The following is a 26,550-nucleotide window of genomic DNA, read 5'->3' as shown; positions in this document are numbered from 1 at the left end:
GTTCTAAACGCCCTTCCAGAGTTCTTCAATGTTGTCTTATTTTGTGACAGGGCACAGAGCTTTTCATGGAGACACTGTTGGAGAACCTTACAGACCTTCAGATCTTCAAGAGATTTGGTGTTGAGAGTCCTTTACATTGCTTTTGGCTGTTTTTGGTATTTCAGATCAAGCCAGATGATCATAATGGATCTGACAAGCCAGTGATCTGTCAGCAGTCATCAGTTCCTCACATGGTTCATGTGATACAGATGTTCATTCAATCATGGACTCTAATGATAACATATTTGAGGAGGTGCTAGTGCTTAGAGTGAGGGTATCCCCATGTGGTCTTATGTTTGTCACGCTGTACTGTATGGACTGATGATGGTGGCATACTGGTTATTGCAGAGTTTCTGCTGGAGGGTCATACGATGTTGTAGTGGGCTCCAACTCTCCTGTCTACACCAGCATTCAGTCATACTGGGCACATCTACATGAGACGCTTATTGCCCATTGGCCTAATAACACTGTGCAGTAGCGTGCCATGGCAAAAACCATGCTAATAGCCTACTGTGCAGTGTTATTAGGCTAATGTGTAGTAAGTGTCACTAAATAATCATGTGCTGGTGCTACAGTGCTGTAACTTTAGTTAGTACTTTATTAAGGAAGTACTAAAATAAATGCACAGCATCTAAGGTGCATTAATGAACATGTAGAAACACCCACTGAGCCCAAATGGCAGAAGCTAAGACTGTGGGGAAAAAAAATTTTTCATTCTTTCTTTCCAAAGCAGGTTGCATGTATTATTTAGGGGCATGTGGTATACAAGGGACTACAGTTGTTGGCACTGGATTTATGACCCAGATACCTTGTTCTGGGAGGAACCCAATCCTCAGACTGGCCACAACCTTTCTGTTTGATAATAGGCAAATTTATTGATATTAGATAATAGAAAAGGATATTATAAGCAATTCTATAACTACCAATCTTAGGGCTGTCATCAGAGTCAAGATGCATCTGGCCAGGACACAAGCTTCACTCTGAGGTCCTCTCTTGAATGTCGGATGTCAGCAACCTGGAGGTTGGAGGTGGGGTGGATGAAATGGGCTGGTGGTATGCCTTCTGTCCATGGTGGCCTTGGGGAAGGGGGCCCTTTGTTGCTCTGAAGTCTCTGCTTTTGTTTTCTTTTCCTCTCCTGATGACTCTTCATCCATGGCTATTGCTGATTGGTCTTTCTGTGGTTGTCATATTGTCCACATTGTCCTATCAACATATTACTTTGTTTCACAACCCCATCACATGCACACATCCTAATTTGGGCTTTCCAGGTCTTCTCCTAATTTGGTCTGTTCCCCCAAAACCAGAACTGTCAGGCCCCATACTCTCTTGGGCCTTGTGAGCTGGTGCCACCTTATCTCATGTTATGGAACAGTTTAGTGTATGCCCACAATTTCCCAGACTATGTGTTACACACCTTAAAGGCTATGAGAACTGTGGGACTGTGTGACCAGGCCTTTAGAAATCAATTAACCTTTGCTGCCACCCTGGACTATTGTCCTAATGCATATATATACTACCTATAAGCAAATTCCCAAAAGCAAACCTCTAAATACTATTTTTCTAGCCATCAACAGTATCCTCCTTTTCTGAAGTCTGATGTTAATTAATCATGGGCTTCTGGTGGACTACAATTTCATAATTTTAGTGCATGTATGCATCTGGAATAGCCATCCCTATATACCTGCCTATGTGACTAGCCAGTACATAGTCTATTGTGCATGCTTAATTTATATTCACACACTTACACATCCACACTGTAGGGGAAATAGAATCAATACCTGTGTGTAAGCATCAAAAATGCCACTTACAGATAGAAAGTTAACATTTAGAAGCATAAAGGGAAATAGAATTCCATCCCAAATGGTTTTGTCATTTCTCTCAGGTAAGCTATGAACCTACAGAGCAACCTCTGTAGGCTTTATGGAACTGGAAAGGAGACTGTCATCATCCCTAGCCAGTCATTCTGCCTTGTGCAGAGAGCACTGGAAATCCAGGTCAGAAGAAGCAATATCTAATTGTGTAGGTATAGTTGCCCTAAAGGGAAATCTAAACTCTGAATAACTTAGCAGGCTCTATTTCATATACCTAAGAGGAACAACTGAACACTTTTACTAGCCACTGAAAGTACAGGAACAGCAAATAACCAGTAACTGATAGAATAAATATTCTTATACTAAATATAATGAGCAGTGAAGGTACAAAATGCACAGCAGATGCTTAATCTGTGTAACCAAATGTATGGGTCCCAGCGGTCACATTTGGGGGTTGCCAATTTGCTTTTCTTAGAACTGGCAGACTCTTCAGATTCTCAAGAGGATGGAGAAAGAAGAAAAGAACAAGAACTTCACATAAATTAACTGTAGATGCACTTGAATATCTGGTGCTGCAGAATATGTTAGTAGTAACTTGCCTAAAGCAGGAATGGCATGAGAAAGAATAAACTAATTTGATATATTCTATATTCTAAGCTAGCTCTGAAGGAACAGAGTGCACAGTGCTGCTGCAACGGCCTTTTGCAAGATGGGAGTCCATCCAAAAGAAGGGATGCTCAGGATTAACAATCAAGGCTAAGTACAGATGTTCAAAAAGACTGAGGCAAAAGTGATTTAATTTTGTACTTTATTCTATGTGCCCTAGTTTATGTTGGGAGCAAATAAAACAAACATTTGGCTTTCAGGGAGGTTAGGTAGGGGCACACAGGCTGATAGCACTAGCTGAGCCAGCAGGCTGGGGGAGCTCCCACACACCTCTCAGCAGGCTGCCAGAACATGCCAAGCCCATCTGAGCTGCTAGCCACCCCTGACTGGCCAGTGCAGTCCTTCTTCCCAGCTTCAGCTCCCACCAGCAGCTGACTGCTCATGGCCAGCTGGTCTGGGCAGTTGGGTAGGAGGGAGGCCCACATGGCATGGGCCTCCACTCCTCCCTACCCCCAGTCACCACTGACAGCTGGCTGCTGGTGAGAGGGGTGGGGCTGGGCTAGACCAGGCAGTGAGGGGGCTTGGGTCTGGAGAAGCCAGGTCCATAAGGTGGTGGCCAGGGGGATGGAACTGGGATGAGGAGCCATGCTGGCTAGCAGACCTGATACCCCAGGCCTAAGCCTGCATAGTTGGGGCAGCCCACCTGGTGGGGATCTCCGCTCCCTCCCTCCCCTCTACCACCATTGACATCTGGCCACTGGTGGAAAAAGACAGGGCTTAGGGGACATGCTGGCCAAACAGGCACGGAAGTGAGGGGGAGAAGCCCTGACCATGTGGGACCCCTAGATGTGCTGGCTTGGATCTGCAGAGGCCAGATCCACACAGTGGAAGCCTCTGTCTTCCCCTCCCCACCTGCTGCTGTTGACAGCTAGCTGTTCATAGAGGGCTGGGCTCAGGAGAGGAGCCATGCTGGCTAGCCAGGAGTAGCACAGCAGGTGAAAAAGTTTTTGGCTGCTCCAGCATTTACTTGCAGGGCTGCAGTGGCTGAGGGCTCACCCAAATTGCCTGACCCCTCTTCTGTTCTTGAGCTGAGCTGGCAGGCAGCCAGCTCTACCTGCCAGGTCAACTTAGGGCCCAATCCCAGCCAGCAACACCTGTGGAGTGAGCTGTAGGCCCACCCAGCCATTTCAGCAGAAGCCTGAGCTTAGAGTTACCAGATTTCCAGTTCCAAAAAAGAGGACACCTGTTGTGGGAAGGGGGCAGGGGATGGGGGATGACACACACAGTTTCTAACTGTTCCAATAAATAACAAGTGCCTCATAAATTAAATGTAAAACAAAAATAAAGCCACAGCCCACCCAAGCCCTGCCAGTGCCCCTAACTCCCAACCCACACTTCCCCATCACTCTTATCCCTGCTAGTACCCCTCATTCCTGACCTGCACACCCATAGCCCTGCCAGTGCCCCACACCTCCCAACCCACAGTACCCCAACCCTTGAGCTATGCTGGTGCCTCTCATACCCAACCCTCATCCCCTCCTCCATCCCTGGTGGTGCCACACACTCCTGACCCACAGCCCCCTGACCCCCTATAGTGCTCCTCACTCCCAAGCTACAGCCCCCACAGCCCTGTTGGTGTCCCTCTCACTCCAAACCTACAGCCCAATGCTCCCCCCAGCCCTGCTGGAGGGGGCCCCCAGCTGTCCCCGTCCTGACCACGCTGAAGCATGACAGGTCTGGTGGCTCTGTCTCTTGTGGGCAGTGACAGAGTGAGTCTAGCCCCAGCACAAGCTTCAGAGAGAAGGGGAGGCCTGTGGCACCTGCGGGCTTAGGCTTCCGCATCGTGGACCATGCCATGCAACCTGGCCATGTCCCCCCCTCCCCAGGCAGCTTTTCCTGACTGCCCCACCCCTGTGAGCACAGGCACCAGCTCCAGTGCCACCAGCCCAGCCATGCAGCTCCATGCCACCCCCAAAGGGCCCCCCACACTCCCTTCCCCTGGCCCCCCTGCCCTACTCCAACCCCAGCACCCAGACATCTTTCCCTAGTGCTGGCAGGCACCTGCCCCACCTCACATACCCATCCATCTCCATACACCCCTGCCACATACACACACACATTGCCCTGGACAGTCCCCAAGCCATGGCCCTCCAACCCCTGCTCCACACAGACTTACCTGCATTGAGCTGCCGGGGCTGGTTCCACCACCTACCTGGCTGTATGCCAGCCACATTCATGTGTAGGTGCAGATGCACGTGTTGCCCCCTGGCTCCAATTACCCCAAGCAGCTTCTTACAGGCTAGAAGGCTGCCAGCCTTCAAGGGGAAACATATGGTTTCCTCCTTTAAAAAGGAAAATCCACATTTTCCCCCAATGCACACCACTAGAGCAAGCTGGGAAATGCAGTTCTACCAGCATCCATGTTGAAAAAGGATTAGCAGAGCAAAATCCCAGACGTGTTCATATTTAAAAAAACTGCCTGGATGGAGATCAGACGGCCCAAAAAGAGGACGTGTCTGGGAAAACTTAGATATATGGTAATCCTACCTGTTACACCCCTCCACTTTAGAAGAAGCAACTTCTGTAGCTCAATTGTCTGCTGAGGGAAAGAGAAAGGAACAATGCACATGCACGAAGGGGGGAAGCATAGTGAATCCATGGGACTCCTTAGCTTCTGGCTATAGACACCTTCTCTTTCCCCCAACAGAGGCTCAAGCAGCAGAAGTTACTTTTGTGAAGTGGAGTCCTGAGGCAGTGGCTCCTGCTGAAACAGCTGGTCGAGCCATCAGCAAAAAAAAGAAAAAAAAGAAAAGAAAAGAAAAACCCAACAACAACAACCCAAAATAATCTCTAGAAACTAGTACTGAATTAATGGGGAAATAATTTAGTTCAGGGCCCTGCAAGCCGCCAGCAAAACGCCTGAACATAGGATTCTCAGACACCTCCCATACTGAGATCTAGTTTCCTTTCAATCCTTTCATGAAATGCCAAATATTCAAATCCAGATATGACATTCAGATTCATCAAGAATGCCCCCAATCTATTGGTTGAACTCCATCTTGAAGCAATTCAGGTTCATTACCTGATCACTTTTCAGAAGGCCAATTCAGAACTTCACTCCTAAAAACCTTTAAAAATATTTGTATAGTACTTGCAGATACCTGCTTTGATAATCCTGTACAAATGCCAAGTATTATTAGAGTCTATAGTTTAAAAAATGCCCTGGCACCTGCTGTTGCACAAAGAAAAATTATAGGTTCTATTTAACAAAGTTTCTATTGAGAATAAGGAGTGGACAAAATACATTCTAATTCTCTGTCTCCTTTCCCCATCCAAAAAGATTTTCAGAAGCCTCAAAAGACTTACAGGATGGTTTACTGCAAAAATTGTTTTCTCCAAACACCAGCTTATTTAAAATATTCAGTATTTTAAACTTGCTATATGGTACATAATTTCATTCCTATGTTATGTCTCACAAGTCTCCTGGGCTAGAGAACATGTACTAATATTTAACACCACAAAATCACGGCTACATGTACCCCTAGGAGTACTCGGAAAAGTCCTAGGGGGTATGTATGGGTGGGCATGGACGGAGCGCTGACACCTACCACCCTGCACTACCACCTCCCAGGAGAAGAGCTGGGGGGGGAGGGGGCAAGGGCAGCGGCGCCTCTCTGTGGGCCACACAGGCATCAGCTGGCTGGCCAGATGCGGGGGGAGGGGGGAAAGCCTGCACACAGGGGCAGCTGCAGCCATCTACCACCCCACACTGCCACTGCCCACACTGCTTTCCCACGGCTGGTTGCACATGTGGCTTCATGGGCTGCTGATGGGTGGTGCATGATTGGCCAGGTGCAAAACCTGTCAGCAACCCATGGAGCCACATGTGCAAGTGGCCATAGGAAAGCAGGGTGTGGCAGCAGTGGCGGCATGGTAAGTAGAGGCGGTGGCCACTGTGTGCAAGCTCCCCTCCCCACCACTCCACATCTGGCAGCTGCCACCAGAAGAGGTACACTTCTTTACCTCTAGGTGCATTAAATCATTCCAAAGCCAGGGAAAACATTATTTATCTGTTACGGTTAAGAAAATAAGTGACCACAGCAAAAAATTGGTAACAATGTTCTAGAGATGTTTCAAAGTTGTACATGTAATTCAAGTAAGAGAAAAATATTATTAATTCACTAATAATAGCTTCATCTCAAGAAATATATCTTTACTGGTGGTGGCAGCAGCAGTCCCTCAATCTGAGTGCCACTGGAACTGATTAGCAGCCAGCTCCTCCTAGTTCTTGATGTCAGCATGTTTTCTCGAGGTATGTCTTCAATGTGTCCTTCTAGCATTTTCCCTGACCATCATGAGACTTCAGACTGCAAGTAAGTTGGGAGCAGAGCACTTGGCTTGGACACTGAGAGTCAGGAATTCACATCCAATGTCCAGCGAAGTAGGTGCTTGAAAATCATGGACTCAATGCTGGAAGCACTAGCTTCAGCAAGGATGCTGGCATTTACGTGATGACCTTCCCATTTGAGGTGGAAGATTTTCTGGAGGAATCACTGGCAATCTCTCTCCAGGCTCTTAAGATAGTAGTTGGTGGGTCACCCATGTTTCACATCCATAGAGGAGAGTGAGGATTACAAGTGCATTGTAGACCTGCATCTTGGTCTCTTTCTAAAGATCACAATCAATAAAAATATGCCAGACCAATTTCCTGAAAGAAGCACTTGCACAACAGATCCTATGGTGAATCTCATAAATGTTCACTCTCTCAGAGAGGTGGCTACTGAGGTAAGGGAAGTACTCAGCTTCCCTCTAAGGTAATTTGGGGAGGGGGTCACATTCATGGCCTGGGGCAGGTGGATAGAGCACTTCAGTTTTCTCAGTGTTGAGAGAGGCCCAAAGTTTGGTAGGCATTTACAAAGAGATGCGCGTGGTCTGGAGATTTTCCTCAGAGTGTGAAAGATGATGCAGTCATCAAAGTCAAGGATGGTTGTTTTGAATACTTTGGTCTTTGAGTGAAAACATTCCAGATTGAAGAGTCCTCCATCCATTTGGTACTCAGTGTCAATTCTGGAAGGGAGGTAGTCCTTAACAAGGACTAGGATAACAGTTAAAAGAGTAGAGAACAAAATTGAGGTGATGACGGATCCTTACTTGACCCCAGTATGGATGACAAATGGATCTCTACAAATAACAGTAGCAGCCATCTGGTCATAGAAAAGCTTCAGGACTTTGATGTTTTTGTATATATTCTTTAGTAATCAACCTTAGAATTGGATAGCAACTTAAATATATTTATTATTATAGGAATGTAGGGCTAGATGGGGTCTCATGTGGTCATACAGTCCATTCTGTTGATCAAGGCAGAATTGTCCCTGACTAAACCATCATGGTCTAGTGTCTGTCCAATCTGCTTTGAACATTTCCAAGGATGGAGATTCCACAATTTCTCTAGGTAGCCTATTTTAATGCTTGACCACTCTCCCAGTCAGAACTTTTCTCCTAATCCCCTACCTAAATCTCCTCTGCGGCAGTTTGAGGCCATTGTTCTTAGTCCTATCCCCTATAGCCACAGAGAATAGTCTATCTCTTTCCTCCTTATAATAGTCCCTCAGGTATTTGAAGATTATTATCAATTCCCCCTTCAGTCTTAGAATCATGGAATCATAGCAAGTTAGGGTTGGAAGGGATCTCAGGAGGTCATGGTCATCTGGTCCAACCCCCTGCTCAAAGCAGGACCAGCCCCACCTAGATCATCCCAGCCAAAGCTTTGTCTAGCTGGGTTTTGAAAAACCCTAAGGATGGAGCTTCTACCACCTCTGTTCCTGTTCCAGTGTTTTACTACCATGCTAGTGAGAATATTCTTCCTTATAGCTAACCTAAACTTCCCTTGCTGCAACTTGAGACCGTTGCTCCTTGTCCTGTCATCTGCCACCACAGAGAAAAGCCTAGCTTCACCCTCTTTTGAACCCTGCTTCAGGTAGCTGAAGACTGCTATTAAGTCTCCTCTCAGTCTCCTCTTCTCTAAACTAAACAAGCTCAGTTCCCCCCAGTTTTTCCTCATAATTCATGTCTCCCAACCCCCTCAGCATTTTTGTCGCCCTTTGCTGGACTCTCTCCAATTTGTCCACATCCTTTCTGTTGTGGAGCACCCGAAACTGAACACAATACTCTAGGTGTGGCCTCACCAAGGCTGAATAAAAGGGAATAATTATTTCCCTTGACCTACTAGCAATACACCTACCAATGCAGCCCAGTATGTCATAAACCTTCTTGGCAGCAAGAGCACACTGCTGGCTCATATTTCACTGTAACCCCCCAGGTCCTTTTCTGCAGAGCTGCTGCCCAGCCAGTCAGCCCCCAGCCTGTACTGGTGCATGGGATTGTTCCGTCCTAAGTACAGGACTCTGCACTTGTCCTTGTTGAACCTCATGAGATTCATTTTTGGCCCAATCCTCCGATTTGTTTAGTCACTCTGAAGCCAGCCCTGCCATTCAGCATATCTACTTCTTCCCCGCAGGCTTTGTGTCATCTGCAAATTCGCTGAGGGTGCCCTCTGTGTCATCTTCCAGGTCACTGATGAAGACATTGAACAAAACCAGCCCCAGGAGCGACCAACCCCTGGGGCACTCCACTTGATACCAGCTGCCAACTAGTAATCGAGCCATTGATTATTGTTTGAGCCCAGTGCTCCAGTCAGTTTTCTATCTGCCTCTAGTCATCTTTATTGCTAAAGAGACAAGGTTCTAGGGAAGGACCAAACACAATGTTAGCGGCATATTAACAGTACTGTTCTAGAAGTAATATGTGCTGATCAATCATACCACTGGGGCACATGTCAATGACAAGTTTATCATAGAAATATTATCTCTGCAATAATGATGTTTTATTGTAAACAAAATTTTTATGTAAAATTTTAATTTGGGTTCATGGTTTCCATGTCTTATGAAAAACCAAATCACATTTTTAAAAATATGTTAATTTTTTAGCAAATAAGTCTCTCTCTAAAGGGATTTTTGGTGGTGAGGAGTTTTCTGCTAGTTAGTCTTCTCTTTTCCACATTAACCAACCCTAGTTCTTTCAGCCTTTCCTCACAAACCATACAGTTCCCAGGCCCTTAATAATTTCTGTTGCTCTGCACTGGACTCTTTCCAATTTGTCTACATCCTTTTTGAACTGTGGGGCCCAAAACTGGACACAGTACTCCAGGTGTGGCCTGAATAGAGTGGAAGAATCACTTCTCTTGTGACAGTGGTATTACAAACCATTTACAGTATTGGTAAACCATAAACTATATATATGTTAAAAACATATTTATATCAAAAAACAGAGGTTTCAAAAGGGGTTAAAAACAGCAGTCAAACATTGCAAGGAAACTGACTCCTCTCAATTAAAAAAAAAAAAGGGCAAAATTCTACATATGTTTAGTCTGTGGACAGACTAAAGGACTGGTGATCTTTGGTAACACTACAAAAAACAACTCAAGTTTATGTAGGAACTTGCACCTCAAAATGCTCAAAAGACTATATACAAGAATCACTTTACCCAACATGGAAAGCCAGTTGTCTCAGAGATTAAAGCAAAATAGCCACAGGACAGCCTTGTTAGAACAAGAAATTAAGAATAATTAGCCCAACTGAAGCTATAGGTAGAATTGTGGGTGAGCAAATCAGAGTTGGCAAGAACCATGGGGTTAACTGCTCTTAAATTTGAATTGAGGCTTATTTCTTTGAAAATGAATTATTAAAAGTGATCAAGGATTGGATTTTGCCTCTTATCGACAAGTCAGCAGTTCTCACAGCACTGTGCTGTCTTTTATTTTTCTGAGAATCTGTTTCACCACTGATGCAGAGGGAAGAGTGCCACCTACTGAGTTATCAGCTATGCTTTCTGTAGCCTTGGATTTTCCTTGGAGGTGTCCAGTCCAACTGACTGTCCTTGATTCTGTTCATCCTATAGATTATTTCACCTGCTCAGAGAGGCTTAGCTACACTTGCCAATGTGCTTGCGGTCAACAAACCTTACCTGCTATATTGTAAGAACTAAAGAAAACTAGTAGAGGTGCTGAGTCCAATATCAGATCGGCACCAATATAAAGAAAATTGATTGTATCGGAAATCAGCCTGATGTGGCCATTCATTTGGCCAATAAATGCTTGTGCATGCACTCAACCACAATGCAGCATGTACACAGCAAGGAGTGCAACCCAGCAGCTTGGAGAACTGCGTGCAGCTGGTAAGTTTGGTGTGGTGGAAGAGGAGCGGGGAGGGAAGGTGTGTTGGAAACAGATCAACACCTCCTGGTGAGGGAGGGATGGGGCTGAGACAGGCACTGCTCAGCCAGGGCGTGGCAGGGTGTGGGATGGAGCTGCAGCATGTTCAGGGGGCACAGGCTGGGGGGTGGTTCCCACTACTGTGTGCACCCCAGGAAGGCACAGTAGGGCTTTTGCCTCTGGATCTGCGCTGGGGGGGCCAGGGGAGGCTACCACCCAGGGGCTAGGGCCAGGGCTGTGCCAGGCTCTTCTTGGCACATTGGGGGGGGTGGTCTGGGCCAGGCTGCACTTGGGGCATGCAGCAGTGGCACTGGAAAAGGGGTTCTGGGGGGGGCTGCAGTGAAATTTGGGGAGGCTGCAACCCCCCCACCCCATAGCCACCCCCTGTAGCCCTCCTCCTGTAACAAACAATTATTTGTACAAATAATACGCCACTCTACAGTCAGTATTTTCATAAATGCATGATTGAGTCTGGTCAATTCAGGATCAACTACGTTCCAGAACAGTGGTGGCCAACCTTTCTGGGGTGCAGGCTAGAAGAAAGATTGGATTGGATCCACGGGCCCAATCCAGCAGGGAATGTGATCTGCAGTGTGGCTCCAGGCCTGTGCAGTGGATCAGGCCCACTTCCCTAGCCCCCATGTACCCAACTGGCCCTGCTGCTCCAGCCCTAGGTGCTGGATTAGGCCCTCTGCCCTGGTCAGGCTCACTGTTCAGGTCCCCCACACGCACCAGGTCAGCCCTATTACCCTGGCCCAATCTGGATGACATGTGGAGCCATGTCATTTGGCTCACAGGGTATGGAAATTTGGCAGTGGGTGGAGTAGTGGGTGTGTTAATTGCTACTGTTCCCCCACTGTAAAATTTCTGGACATGTGGGGACCCTGTGGGACAGATGACATGGCTCCACACATGACATGGCTCCACTATTCTATGATAAAATATGTGCAGACCATCAGATCCACTGTGCTATTTACCTCTAATGTAGAACTCATAGCTATTGCAACCTGATCATGCAGAAGCAGCTAATAAGCAAAGGAGGAGTCTCTGGCTTAGTCTCAGTTTGGTTATCCAATCCTTTCTCTGGTTTTTGTCTTTATTTCAAATATATGTTGCTGTAAGAAGACTGCCTCTGCCACTGCCTGAATGAAATTGCCACCTGGTTTTGTCATAAAGCTTTACTACCAAAACTTGTTACATTTATTCCAGCTTCGCTGATACTAGGTTTCAGGTGTTGTTCAGTTTCATAGCTGACTGCTGATGCTTCAGTAAAGAGCTGCATTAGCACTAGTTCTCAGCACCTTTTTTTTTTTACTCTTTGTAGAGACTTAAGCAAAGAAAGATCAGAATCATTGCCAGCAAATCATTGCCAGAGAAAATGCATTCTTTGGGACAAAGGGGTGCTTCTTTCCCCTGTCCTTCACTCTTACTGCACTCTCATTATCCTTCCAGTCAAGTAGAAATACATCCAGGATTTCAGGAAAAAGGTTGTGGGAACAGTGACCTGTGCTGTAGGGGTGGCTGGGCCCTGGCTTTCAACTTCCCCCCTGCCCAACACTGCAAGAGCAGCATCAGGGGGACTTTAGGTTCCTAAAGCAGGTAAGAACCTTCTGTCCTCCTCCTCTTCCCCTCTATGCTCAGCTGCATGTTTCCTTCACTCACCTCCCTTCCCATTCCTGTCCCCTCTCCATTACTGCTTCTACTGGTGTCCCCAGAGGAGCCAGGAGGCTCCAAAGCCACCCCTACCTTGCTGCAGCCAGGTTGCACATTAAGCCAGACTTGGCGAGAGACAGCAGTGGCAGCAGACAGGTTCCTTTCCCCTATGCTTGCTCCTAAGCTGACAGGAAACACCAGGCAGATCAGGCAGGGAGGAAATACCTGTCCACTGCTGCTACTGTCCTTGACTGAGTCCAGTTCTGCATGGAGTCTGGCTGGAGTGGGGTGAAGCAGCTCTGCACCTCCCCCTGCCTCCACTGGAGATAGTGGAGGCAGTGGATGGGGTAGAGGGCAGGGAAGGGAATGGGGGAGGAGAAGATGTGCTGCTGAGCAGGGAAAAATAGGAAGGGAGAGAATTATTACTTGTTTTGGGGTCTTAAAAAATATAGCCCCTAGCTGCTTCTCCCACAGGGTGGTTGACTGAAAGAAGGATATGTCCACGACGCTGCATGACTGTACAGCCAGGAATGTGTGTTAGGTTTGGATGACTCCACATGGTGTCTCCTTAAGAACTTCTATGTCAAAGTGTAATGCAAATAAACTTTCTGAAGCTGTACTTTCACGTGATCACCAGGGATCCTGATTTTCTCTGATTTAAAAAAAAACAAACCCAAATTTTCAGATATAACTCCCCACCCCAAAACCCCCATATTTAAAACTCCATGATTAAAATGAAACATCACTAATACTGAATTAACCTTCTGAATGTGACCCCAAGGATTTTAGATTTAGCACCTTCTAATGCTATAATTTAGCGACTGGTATGTTACATAGAGAGCTGGAAGTGGTGATTTTGCTTCCTAAAGTGGTAACTTTTAAATTGCCCCTGGGCTAAAGATATCACTTGGTTACATGAATCTTGAATATTTATCATCAGTTCCAAGCATTAGGGTTACTTGGATTCATATAAAAAGTCAATGTTGATGTGCTTGCTTCATTCCCTACTAGAATTCATTGAAAGATACTCATCAAGTAATTCTAATGAATTCCACAATGATCCTTAAATAAATTATTTCACACTTGTTTTTTCTTCATTACTTACCCAACATTTCTCTCTCTCACACACACACACACACACACACACACACGGTAAAAGCTTTGTTATCTGGCAGCCACAGGGAATGGAGGGTGCTAGATAACAAAATATGCCAGTTAACTGAGCAGCCTGAACAGGAGTCTTTCCTTGTTCAGGCCACCACTGTCCCACCACGTCTGGGGTGTTGCCTCCCCTTCTGCTGTGTTGTCACCACTCCTGCTGCACCTCCCACGGGCCCCAAGGGACAGGGAGTGGGGACCTGTGCAGGCTGCTATGCCCTGGGCCATGGGGGCTCAACAGCCACAGTGGGCACTTCCGGTTTCATTTTTCCCTTGCACGCCCTTACAAGCCGGCATGCCGGTTAACAGAATTTGCCGGCTTGTAAGGTGCCAGATAACTCAGCTTTTACTGTATATATATTATTGATGTTTCATTCTACTAACGGAAAATATGGATTTTTTGGGGGGGGTTATATCCAATTTTTTTTTAATCAGAGAAAACCAGGATTCCTGCTGATCACCAAGAAATGGTGGCAGAGAGCTCTTTCCTCTCTAGAGTTTGTGAGACCTCTTTGCTGTGTATCACCAAGAAATGATAGTAATGAACCTCTGAGACTTCAAGCCATGGAGCTTAAATACAGCTGCTGTAAAACATACAGCTTTGTAATACTGAGGAGCAATTATGCAAATCCGAATACTAGTAAGACTATCACAAAAATCTTGTAAGATGTCACTTAATATGGCTAGATATTACATGTGTACCAGAGTTGATTGTGGCACTTCTGCAGAAGTGTACCATACTCAGAGGAACCAAGTGACACTGGCATATACATGAGCAGAGGATTGTGACATTTTTACTGTGTAGTCATTTAGTATTTGCTTAACTAAGTATTAAATAACTGTGCAGTAACCAGTGTAGATACACTCACTGTGCTTCAGGTAGAAGCAATCTCTTTTAAGGTGCTATTCCATGTGCACAGGTTGTACAGTTCGCTCTGTCCATTAAGATTGAACATATGCTCCCACCAGACAGTATGCTGGCCTGTTTCTCTTGCCTGGTGTGGAGGGGAGTGTCTGTTTGTGTTTCTAGGAGTAGAGAGCAGGAGTGAGTGATCCCTGTATCTCCTGGACCACATAGACATTGCTGATATGAAAGGGTCTTGCCCATGTGCACAAGATAGAAAAGGCTTCTTGTGCATCCCAGCCACTCACACAGTCCTGCAAGGACCATCACAGTGGCCCAAACAATTGTTTTTAAAAGATAGAACCTGGGTCATTTGTATCCAGATGATTCACAACTCACTTAGCGAGCAGCAGATTGCCAAATTAAGGATGTACCACTTGGTTGTTTGCTGCAGTTATTTCAAAGGTACCACTTCTCCACCCAGCTGGAGGTTGTCTAAGTTCCTACACAGCTGATCAGAGCAATGGGGCCTTCTGAAATAAAAGCTACAGCAAACAGCTAAAGAATCTCAGCAGTCTTATGCAACTGTACTGCTCTGATCAATTCACAAACTCTATTCACAGGGGAGTTAAAAACCTAAGTCTGTGAAGAATTCAGGTTCTACTATAAACCATTCTCTGTATTCATTTAGATCTCTCCTCTGTTCTCTTTCCCCAAATAATGGCTATTGTAAAAGTCAAAGGGCCTAGCCCTTACTCATGCCCATAGCTTGAATGAAGGTTCATGCAATCAAGGAACATGAATGAAGATGATAGGATTGGGCCCCAAATAGTGCCTCCTGTTGTAGAAATGATTAATGGTTTCAGTATTTGGGAACTTTGATTATACTGCATGTACAGATAGACAATTCTCATTGCTCATTTTCTCACTTTGGGATAACAAATACATTACAGAGACAGAACAATAGGAAGTGAAAAATTCCTAGGTAGCCAGATGAATCACCACCTCTAGTTATTTTGCCCAAAAGGAAACTGAGCAGTCAGCAGTCATCTTTGGAACCCACTAATGAGGACAGTGTTTAGACCTTCACTTCTCAGCAATACAAGATGTGCGTGCAATACCTTGCAGTGAAAGCCCACAATCTATTTATTATTTCTGACAGCTACAAAACAACAGAATTGTATTTGTCACCCAGTTAAAGCCCAGTGTGTTGAATCTAAAGATGCATGTGCTCAACTGCTTGCGTACAGTATAAGAGTAGAAGAAAAGGGAGATAAATTGTTTCCTTTCCTCACCGATTGAGTATATAGTCAGCTATAGCGAAATGAGGTTATCCGTCTTGTTTGCATATGTATTCTATTATTTATCAGTACAGTTCCAGACTTCCTTTTGCTCTGGATTTATAAAGAATGTAAGCTGACAACTTGCACTCTAAGTCAGCTGATATAGTCTGGAAATTTTAGTTGGCCTTCTAAATAATACCTTTCCAAGACTGACCAAAAACGTAAGGCAGAAACGTAACTCAGTAATTTCAGTGTTTCTGTTATTAACAGTACATGACATTACAGTCTTGTGGAAAATCAATTTCATGAAAAATCCAACAACAAAAATTGCCTGATATAAGGAGTTCTAGTACCCTGAGATATACAGGTCTTGTCCTGACTTTGGCATAAAATCCGAATGAGCATACTGGAAATTAGCATACCAGTAATTACAAATAAAATTGTTAATGATTATTGGGAATTCCCTCCCAGTACATACTGGGAGTAACTGTAAAACCTATAGCTGCAGTAAGGTTTAACTGGATATGGTTCTTTATTAGCCTAAACCTGTCCTCAAATCCTGTTCCACCAATGGGTCAGAAGAACTCGTGAAGCTGGACTAGCTGAGCAAGGAACTGGGATAGATTTAGAGCATTTCCAGCGTGGTCCCTTTTGGCCAGGACCCCATGGAGCTACAGCTCATTTTAAGGTTTCTCTGTTACAGCAGAATCACTGTTGGAACTGTTAACTATCCTACACTCTGCACATGAATGAGTCACCTTTATTTTACAGCTGTTCCCAGCTCCACGTGAGGTATATCCAGTCTAGTATTTAGAAATAAAAACCATAGCACCTTAAATAATACAGATATCACTGACATATAACCTAGCCAACACATCGTCATTTGATCCCCTCTCCAAACACAGATTTCGGCTTCAGATTTTTCTCAAAAGTTTGTATTTTTGAAGCATAATAAACAAACCACTCCTGTAGAGGTGGAATGAGGACACATTTCTGTTTTATTTTTGATTCTTTTAAATAAGAGATGTAAACCAGGCTGGTCCATCTCTACCTAAGAACATTTAATTACTGTAAAATTAATATCCAATTTTTGTCCTTACTGAGGCTCAGTAAAGACAGAAAACTGTAGACCTAAAATTCAATTTCTCTCTTTACGCTGAAAAAATAGTTTATGAAATGTTGGGTAAGTAATGAAGAAAAAGAGAAGTGTGAAAGAAGGCTAATAGCATACTGGACTGCATTAGTAAGAGCATTGACAGCAGATCAAAGAAAGTGATTCTTCCCTTCTATTTGGCACTGGTGAAACCACATTAGAGTATCATGTCTAGTTTTGGACCTCCCATTACAGAAAGGACATGACCAAGTTGGAGAGAGTCCAATGAAGGGCAACAAAAATGTTTAGAGGGCTGGAGAATATTGTTCTGTGAAAACCTGAGGGAACTGGGGATTTTTAGTGTGGCGAAGACTGAGGGGCGATTTAACAGCAGCCTTTAATTACCTTCAGGGTGGTTCCAAAGAGGATGGAGCTGGACTGCTCTCAGTGGCGGCTGATAACGGAACAAGGAACAATAGTCTCAAGTTGCAGCAAGGAAACCTGAGGTTAGATATTTTCTTAAAAAACCTCTCTCACTCAGATGGTAGTATAGCTCTAGAACAGGCCACCCAGAGAAGCTTATTAAGACCCATATAGACAAAGCCTTGCCTGAGTTGATACAGTTGGAGATGGTTCTGATTGGAGCATGGGGTTCAGGGTGGATGGGGGTGCATGTGCAACCTCTGAGAGCACCGGTGTACCCCCTGTTAGGCCGTGCTCCCTGTGTAGCTGGTGGACAGGTGGGAGCACCAGTGCCCCCCCGCCCCGCAAGCGGTGGCCAGGGAGCAGGGCTGCCAGCAAAAGGTGCTGCATTGCTTCCGGAAGTGGCTGTGGGAGCTCCAGAAGTAGTGCAGCCGCTTTTACGGTGAGCAACATCAGCACCCTTGCGGCCAGCAGGATTGGCCGCCGGGGAACCAGCCCCCAGCCAGGGGGATCGGTCGCCAGGGGATCCCTCCACGGCGAGCGGGATTGGTGGACACCAGGGGACCCCCCCCAGCCAGTGGGACTGGATGCCAAGGGAGCCCCCCCGGTTGCTGACTGGTGTTGGGGGGGGCACCAGACACCCATGACAGGGTTGGACTAAATGACTTCCTGAGGTCCCTTCCAAGCCTAATTTTCTATGATCCTATGATTATTTCTATATTAACTGCACTGTCATTTTCTAGCGAAACTTTAGATCAGGGCTGTCCAACTTCTATGCAGCTGCAGGCCAAAGGCCCTGCAGACTGCACCAGTAGAGGCTGCATATCTGGGCTAGGGACAAACACTACACATAAACCTGATCAGAGTTTAGTGATTACATTAAGTGATCAGAAACTGGTTTAAACCTGTAACAGATGTTCAGTGCACATAAGCTTTAGATCAGGACAAGCGGGGGGAAGGGCGAGGAGGAGCCGGGCCAGCTGTAGGGAATCGGGAGGGTTTTTTTCCCCCCTCCCATCCCTATTTAGCAGCGTTGGCCTGGAGCCACACTCCTGAGCTGGGTGACCAGGCCGGGCAAAGAGGCGCGCTTTTCAGGAGCGTGCCAGAGTTTGTGAGAGAGTTCGCACACGGGGGAGAGCAGCAGGGGGGCCTGAGACTCCACATGTCAGGATCCCCTGCCACAGAGAACTCCTGACCAAGACTTTAGGTAAGTGAATGAGGAGGGGGGCAGCGATGGTGGTGGAGACATGGAGCGCAGCCGGGGACCCAGCCTTTGTGTTGCCTCCAGCTCGGAGCTCCTGTGGGGCTAGCACCCAAATGGGGCCTTTGGAGGGGTTGGCAAAACCCCAGGCACCTGTCTGTGGCAGCTGCCTGGCAGGGGCTCTGGGGCCTGGGTGAACCAGCAGTCCCCTCACCTGTCCCATATGTGCCCAACTTGAGGCCCTGAAGGGGCAGGTAAGGGAACTCTAGGCGGAGGTCAGCAGGCTGTGGGGGATCAGGGTGGCTGAGGAAGAGATTGACGGGTACTTCTATTCTCTGCAGGACCACACACCTGGAGGGAAGGCGTCACAGGAGGCGGTCAATGCAGAAAGATGGAAGATGGTCACCTCCAGATCCAGACATCGCAGAACTAGACATTGCACTACTGAAACAACTCCCCCAGTGTAGCTAGGAAACAGGTATGATGCTCTAGCATCACTGGGAGAGAGTACAGCAACGGAGGCCACATCCACAGATACCACCAGACAGGCTGAGAGACAACTGGGCAGCCAAAGGAGAAGGCATTGAGTCATTGTGGTGGGCAACTCTCTCCTGAGGAGAATGGAGGGAGCTATCTGCCACCCAGATCCTGCAGTACAGGAGGTATGTTGACTGCCCTGAGCTAGGATTTGGGATGTTACAGCGAGGCTTCCAGACCTAATTAGGCCCACTGACTACTACCCCATGGTCCTCATCCATGTTGGAACGAACGATGTGGCCCAGAGTAGTCTAGGATGGGTCATGACTGACTACGTGGCTCTGGGAGATAGGCTTAGAGGCTCAGGGGCACAAGTAGTCTTCTCATCTGTCCTCCCAGTCAGCGGCCGTGGCCAGCATCACAGCAACTGCATCAAGGAGGTCAACTCACAGCTTTGGAGCTAGTGTCACCATATGGGGTTCAGCCTTCTAGACCTCTGGAAGGCCAGCTTTAACAAGCTCAGGAGATTGGTTAGGGTGGGACTGAGGGGTAATCACATCTGTGAGATGGGAGTCCAAGGAGGGTGGGAGTTCCTTAAGGGATCTTACAGGTACAGAGGGACACCATCCCAGTACATGTAAAGGGAGGCAAGAGAGCTAAAGAAGAGCCAAAAAGCCTTCTTGGCTGACCCCCACCCCTGCACTGAAAAGTGCTAGAGTCACTCTCAACTCCCTCAGCCATGCCTCGCTGCCTGCCACCCTCAGGGATTGATAGCCAGAGGAGGGAGGGGGAGTCCAGAGACTCCAACTGCTGTTCCAGGTAAAGCAATGAGGAGAGCAGCAGGTGGGCAGAAACTCCAGGACTGCAGTTTAACCTCTTGCAGGCCTAAAGGCTGCTAGCTGTACAGCTCTGCTTTAAGTACTTGGGGCATAACCCTATTTCCTTTTATGTGCCCAAATGGAACATACCCAGCCACATAACTACCATTTTTGGGCGCTTAGTAGAGTTTGAAATCTCTTGCACGTGCAGCACAGATATATAACAGCACAACTTAGCTTGTACTGTAGGCTGTACTGTTTTCATGCTCTGTCAGTGTATACTTGCATGCAAATCCTGAAATTGTAAGCTGATAAAGGCAGAAGAGAAAGGCCCTCCTAGGTTTAGGCCAATAATCTGATAGCCAAAGCCCTTGCCCAGGAAACAGATGACCCAGATTCTGGATCTTCCTCACCAAGAAGGAGGCTTGAACCTACATCATCTTGACTTTCCAACATAGTGGTCCAGTCATTAGACCACAGGTAGGTGGTCCCAGCTCCAGCCCTCCTCTTGAAGCTAAGCCATTACATCTTGTGATGAATATTCAGTGACAAACCAAATCGCAAACAGTAGGTCCTAGGAACCTGCTTCTTGGGTGAATGCCCTAACCATTCAGGATGAGTGGATGAAGGGATGGTTTTGTGATTAAAACATGAGACAGAATTGAGGGTTAGGTCCTATTCTCAGCTGTGCCACAGACTTCCTATACAACTCAAAAAGACACTTTGGGTATGATCTATGTAGCCACCGGGTCTTGAACAGTCGCTCCCGGGCGGCTTTCGCTCGAGTGGTAGATGTCAAATGCCTCACGGGATCGCGTCTCACCTGAGCCGCTGTCTTCCGCTGAGTCTTCAACCCTGTGCTCAGCTGCCATGACTTCTTGGACCTCAGTGTGCAGGGTTGTTCTTCGTGTGCGCTCGTTGGCCTGTGGTTCGCCCAGCTGTTACTCACGGGGCTCTGCCACCCCTACACCCCAGCCTCATGTCTCCTGTGGAGTGGTGTCCATCTAACTACCTCCTTCTTCTGTGGAGGGGCACCCATGACTTGAGCCTCGTGCTCACGCCCTTAAGGCTTGCCTAGCTGCCACCCTTCCCTCGAGGGAATACCTAGGGACAGGACCAAAACCTCTGAGCCTCCTTCTCAGCCTCGCTACTTGGGGACCCATTCCCCTCCTGTATACCTGTAATCTGGGAAAACAACCAAAAAAAATGCCTCAAGAAAATCACTGGACAACCTGCCCCTTTGATTTTCCCTTCTGCCTTTCCTGGGTCTCTAAGAGAACGGGTTATCTTCTCCCTCCCTGTCGCCTCAGCATCTGTTCTCTAGCCTGTTCAATGACCCATCCAGATGTGACGGCGATACCCGCCTTGACAGTAACCCCCCTGGGGATCTTCCGGGGTCCTCTTCTCCCTGGCAGGACTTCCTTGGTGCTTCATCATCCCCGCACTCCCACCTGCAGTCCGCTCCGTCTCCCTGGGTCACTCTGGCATCAGCAGCAGTTCTCCTTCCTGACCCTCCTCTGCCTCTGCAGCATGTGCCACCATTTTTATTCTTGCCGGCTGGTGTTTGACACTGACTTCACTGGCTGGCTGCAGCTGGATAAACAGTCAGCTGACGAACCGCACAGGCTCTTCCTTCCACCCCTCGGTGCGCTCTGGACTGCCAGTGAGTATACCTCGTTATGTTATTTCCCAGGACAATCTACATAAATGTATCTGCATATGCTCTGCTCTAAATATGCATAAGCAGGTTAGAAATTTGTATGGGAGACAGGCAGCCTAAGAACTAGGTTGAAACCTGGAAAGCCTTGGTACAATCCTTGTCATCGACTCCCTGAGCAAATAACTTACATTCTCTCTGCTTCAGCTTCCCACCTTATAAATAAGAACAACAGTCTTTTCTTTCTCCCACCTCCATCTCCACTGGAAGAGGAACTTTTCATTGCTGTTTAATAGAGTAACAAGCGGGCGTCCTGGGGTTGATTTCAACATAGGCCCACCCACTTGTTTACGGGCTAGCCACCCATCCATCTCACCTGCCATGTGTTGATGTTCCCGATTGTAAGATGTTAATTAGGCAGGAGGCTGCCCTTTGACAAGGGCCGCTGTACACCCTCTAACCTCCCCTTGATGTGTTCCATGCCTTGCAGATGTTTCTTGGCCTAACACCCAGCCTCATCATCATCTCTATGTATACTGGGCTCCCAGCCCCATCCCTGGGCCTACTAAGCCCATCTTCTGGCTCCAGGCCCCATCCAGGTGTTCATGTGCATTACCTTAAGAGCTAATTACATGGGCTCTATCCCCACAGTACCCACATCTATGCCTTGAAGATGTCACACATACTAATAAATCACAACCACCCCTACAGGGTCCTGGTTTTGTTCTGAGCTATAGGCATCCTGGCCTCCTTGGTCTCCAGCTGTGGCCCTCCTGGCCTTTGGTCCTTCTCCTTAGACCTTGGCCCTGCTCCTAGGTCAGTTAGGACCCATGGGCTCTCCTGCCCAGTCTCCAGCTGTGGCTCTTTTTGGCCTTCAATCTGCCTGAGCCTTGTCTCTACTCCTAGGCCAGTGAGAGCTACAAAAACCCTGGCCCTACCTGCTCCCCAGGCCCTCTACCCTCCTTTTGGGTCCTCTCTCCCTGGGCTTGCTAGGACCTCCTTACTTCCCCTTAGTCCTTTCCACAAACCACTAGATGCTTCGCAACACTAAGGCTGCATACCCACAGACATACCTAATGTGAGTCATAGTCACCCTCCCAGCAGCCTGCTCAGGAGCATCTTCTGTCAGCTACCTGGGTGAGACTCCCTACCTACCTTAGCCCTGGGCTTATATATACCTCAAGCTCAACCCCCTTCCAGTTCGGCGTCTCCCCTGATTGCTTTCTGAGCTGTTTCTAGAGCCCTCTCTCTTCTTAAAATGACAGGAGCATACTAAGCACCCTGTCACTGAAGGACATAATGTAGAGCAAGCCTTGAACTATTCCAAGTTGTACCAGGGCACTATTCAGTCATGACCAAGGATCCTGGTTTTCTCTTATAAAAAAAATCCCCCATTTTTGGATATAAACCCTTCCCCAAAATCCACATTTTTCCATGATTAAGGTAAAACACCAAATGGTAAAGGTCAACTCAATGTTTGCAATCACCTCAAAATACTCAGAAGCTTTATATATCATACAGTTTCATAGTTTCTAGGGTCCAAAGGGACCTGAACAGATAATGAAGTCTGACCCCCTGCCATGGGCAGGAACAAGTGCTGGGATCATAAAACCCCAGCCAGATATCTATCCAACCTCCTCTTGAAGATCCCCAAGGGAGGGGAGAGCACCACCTCCTTTCGGAGCCCATTCCACAGCCTGGCAGCCCTAACTGTAAAGTAATGCCTCCTGATATCAAGCCTGAACCTGCTCTCAATCAATTCATGGCTGTTATTCCTTGTTATCCCAGGTGGTGCCCGAGGGAACAGAGCCTCACCTATTTTCTGCTGGTCCCCCCGGTGAGTTTATAGACAGCCACCAGATCCCCTCTCAGTCTTGTCTTGTGGAGGCTGAATAGATTCAGGCCCTTTAGTCTATCTTCATAGGGCCTGCCCCACTGCCCCCGACCTCCTCTGGATCCCCTCAAGGGTTTACGTATGAGAAAATACTGTGTTGGCTGTAAAATGGGCCACCACATAATGACCTGTAACATGTACTCATTATGTTACACATAATGACCTGTAACATGTACTAATGGGTTATAATATAATTAGTTACACATCACTGCATAATGGTAGATGAGATCAGCTATCTCTATACTCACTGAGTAAACAGTTTTGTTTTTTACAGCACGTAACTAGCATCTGTCAAAAGAAAAATCAGTAAGGATAATTGCTTAAAGAGATAAAAATGTCCTGCAGACACAATTTTACTAGACACAATTTTTGTTTTCCTTTTTCTGAGGCAAGTGGTTCAAGCTAACCAAGCATTAAGTCAATGCCATTTCAAAATGATAGCTATAACTCTTCTAAGTGCTAGTATTAACCATTTTACTGGCTAGTACTCCCACTTCCTCAGAATTTGCAGCTGCAGGAAGCAAATTGGTATGAGCAAATGCAGTGTTGGAGGGATGTTGTAGCCATGATAAATGCAGGAAATATGCAAGAGGCAAGGATATCTTTAAGGGGTGATGTTTTTTACTGGACCAATTGCATGGTTAGGAAAGATTTTAGACAAGATTTTTAGTACAAAGTACTCTTCTTTATGTATGATAAGGAAAATGTTGCATGAGTATACATTAGTATATATCAGTATACATTTTATTTTCTTACTGATTTATGGAGTGAATGCAAGGTATCGTATTAACTGCCAGAGCAAGCAACATACTGAATATCTCACAAACATGCAGTGACTTCCTCCTGTAGAGGGGATTTTACTAAAATCTGCCTGTCTTCATGGCATATTCATCTTCATGGCAAAGTATAGCTATCAGTTATTCACATTTCTATAAAAGGTCTGTAAAAATAACCCTCATGCTCTCTTCTGTTGAACACGCTGTATAAACATTAAAATGGTTTCAAAGGTATTCTGTCTAAAATGTTGCAAGACATTTGTGTCCCTTCTTCAAATAGTAACAAAATAGCAAAATAGTAACTGTGCTCTGAGTTTGTCAGTCATTTTCTTCTAGTTTTATGTCTTAAACTACAGGTTGGCGAACTATGGCCCAGGGGCCATATCTGGCCCATGAAGACATTGGATATGACTCATGAAGGTCTGATCCAGCTCAAGGCAGAGCCTCCCACAGCTAGTGGGACAGCTGGGGACTTGTGGGGGTCACATCCGAGTAGGCCTAGTTTCCTCATCAGCCTCATGCTATTTGGCAACTGCTGTGTTAACCCCAGGAATGCTGGCTGTGCCATCATCTCTCCCAGAAGCAACGGTGTCTCTCACAATGGGCAGGGAACTAGGGTTACACCTCTTTTGGTGCTGTACTGACTGTGGAATAGGAAGGAAGATCACACAGCAAGGGGGGATTAGAGGCTTGTGGAGGCAGCTGAGTTATAAACAGCAATTTCTCATTATTAAAAGGTTGCCAATGTCTGAACAAATATACCTTTCGTATCTGTGAAAATAAGCAAATAACACTGGCTTGCATCAGATATTGAACAAGTATGTCTCCACAGAGCTATGCCAAATTTAATTCCTGAATTGGAACAGTATTATTTCCAATATTGGTTTTCCGAACTGAGTTTGCTGATCTGGAAAAATTGTGCCAGGCTTATTCCTGCATGTATATGTAAATACATGGGAGCAAGGCTGAGACAGATAATTTTTTTGACTCAGACCAAGAATTGAACTCAAACCTGGGGAGATGAAACAATACTGCAGCACTAACATGTTATGTCTGATTCATCACTGCACTGCTCCAGGTTTAAGTCTGTACAATTCCTTTGAAATTAGTGTAGTTACACATACGAATAAAACTGGCAGGGAAAAATCAGTTATTAAAAATATTACATGGAGATGTAATAATATCTGAAACTAGACAAACTAGTCCTATTTGCTTGAAAAACAATCAAATGATCTAAAGTCAAAGAAATCAAGTGATAAGCCCATACATAGCTAGCTGTTTCAGAACTTTCATTCTGATCAAGTGCTGGAAAATGTGCTGTAGGAACCAATGTTACTTTACCCTCTGAAAGGTGGACAGTGTCATCTAATAAGTCTTCTTAGTTTCTAAACTTCAGGATTTTACTGTATCCAAGTATAAGTATACTCTACCTTACATTTTTGTTACCATGTTATAATTTAGAAAGCTATATATAATGTATATCAGTGATACCCATATCAGTGAAGATTTATGAGTTTCATATTATAATACTAACTTTGCTTGAAGTTCAGAGCTTGGAAGGATTATAGAGATCAGAGAAGAAGAAATGATAAATTCACTGATATTCCTTTTCTGCTCCCTCCCACCAACACATGCTTTTAGCCAAATAACATATTTATTAGAACATTTCTTCAAAGTGATCTTGATTTTACTGGTGGGGAGGAACCATAAGCAAAGATGTTAGTACTTGTCTGAACATTTGACTAAGCTAAAAGTGAAGTTAAGTGTAGTCAAATATATCACTTTCTTTAGTGAGTTCTGCAGTGGATTATAACAAGAACATATTAAAGTATTTGTGTGTTTACCCCCTGAAATTTTTTATCTCCTACCACAGCAAGCCAGAGAGAGCCAGAGGGGAACATCACTGCAAGCAAAAGACAACCTAAGTATATTTCCTCTCTAGGGCAGTGCCGATCTCACTAAGCCACAGAGGCAGGCTCTGTCTGGTACACTATGCTTCTAACCCCACATATTTTCCCTTCTTGGCTGCACTCTGGACCCCCACCAAAATGAGGGGTGAAAGGTGTTCTTAACTCTACATAGTGGCTGCCCTGAATACCTTATTGGTTAAGGCACTTAGCTGGGAAGAGGGAGACATGCATTCAAACTCTTGTAGATTGAAGGGGACCTGAAATATTGGTGGCCCTTTCCCTGGGCAAATGCTTTAATCACCAAGCTCTTGGATTTAAAAGGTGGGAGTACCCTCCCTGATCAAACAACCACTCAAATTTTTTCCCTTGACAACACTTTCAGGAACATACTTGCAGTTACGTGCTTTCCTGGACAGAATAGGATCATCACAGAATGAAGGTGACTGTTGCCAATCCTTTCTACATATGCTTAGAAAGATCAGATGAGCAGGGGTGTGTGCTTGCAACAGCACAAATAGTACTGGCACAAATCTGTGCCACCACTTTGTGCCGCAGTACACGGCCCTGCATGTGTGCTTTGTTGCAGGACAAACTGTCTCACTGTGGGCAAACTGCCCTTGCCTAGCTCCTTTTGGCTC

The 26,550-nt window shown here is 46.1% G+C and overlaps 1 protein-coding gene across 3 annotated transcripts in view; it reads right to left on the bottom strand.

The window, feature by feature from the left end:
- Nucleotides 1–26,550, bottom strand: part of STARD13 (StAR related lipid transfer domain containing 13) — a 602,523-nt gene that overhangs the window by 332,505 nt on the left and 243,468 nt on the right. The gene's annotated exons all lie outside the window — the stretch shown is intronic.

Source organism: Crocodylus siamensis, chromosome 1 (genome assembly GCF_052110815.1).
Source record: "Crocodylus siamensis isolate JL-2025a chromosome 1, ASM5211081v1, whole genome shotgun sequence".
NCBI classification, from domain to species: Eukaryota; Metazoa; Chordata; order Crocodylia; family Crocodylidae; genus Crocodylus; species Crocodylus siamensis.
The sequence above is the reverse complement of the archived record's forward strand: the minus strand, read 5'-3'. Positions and strand labels throughout refer to the sequence as shown.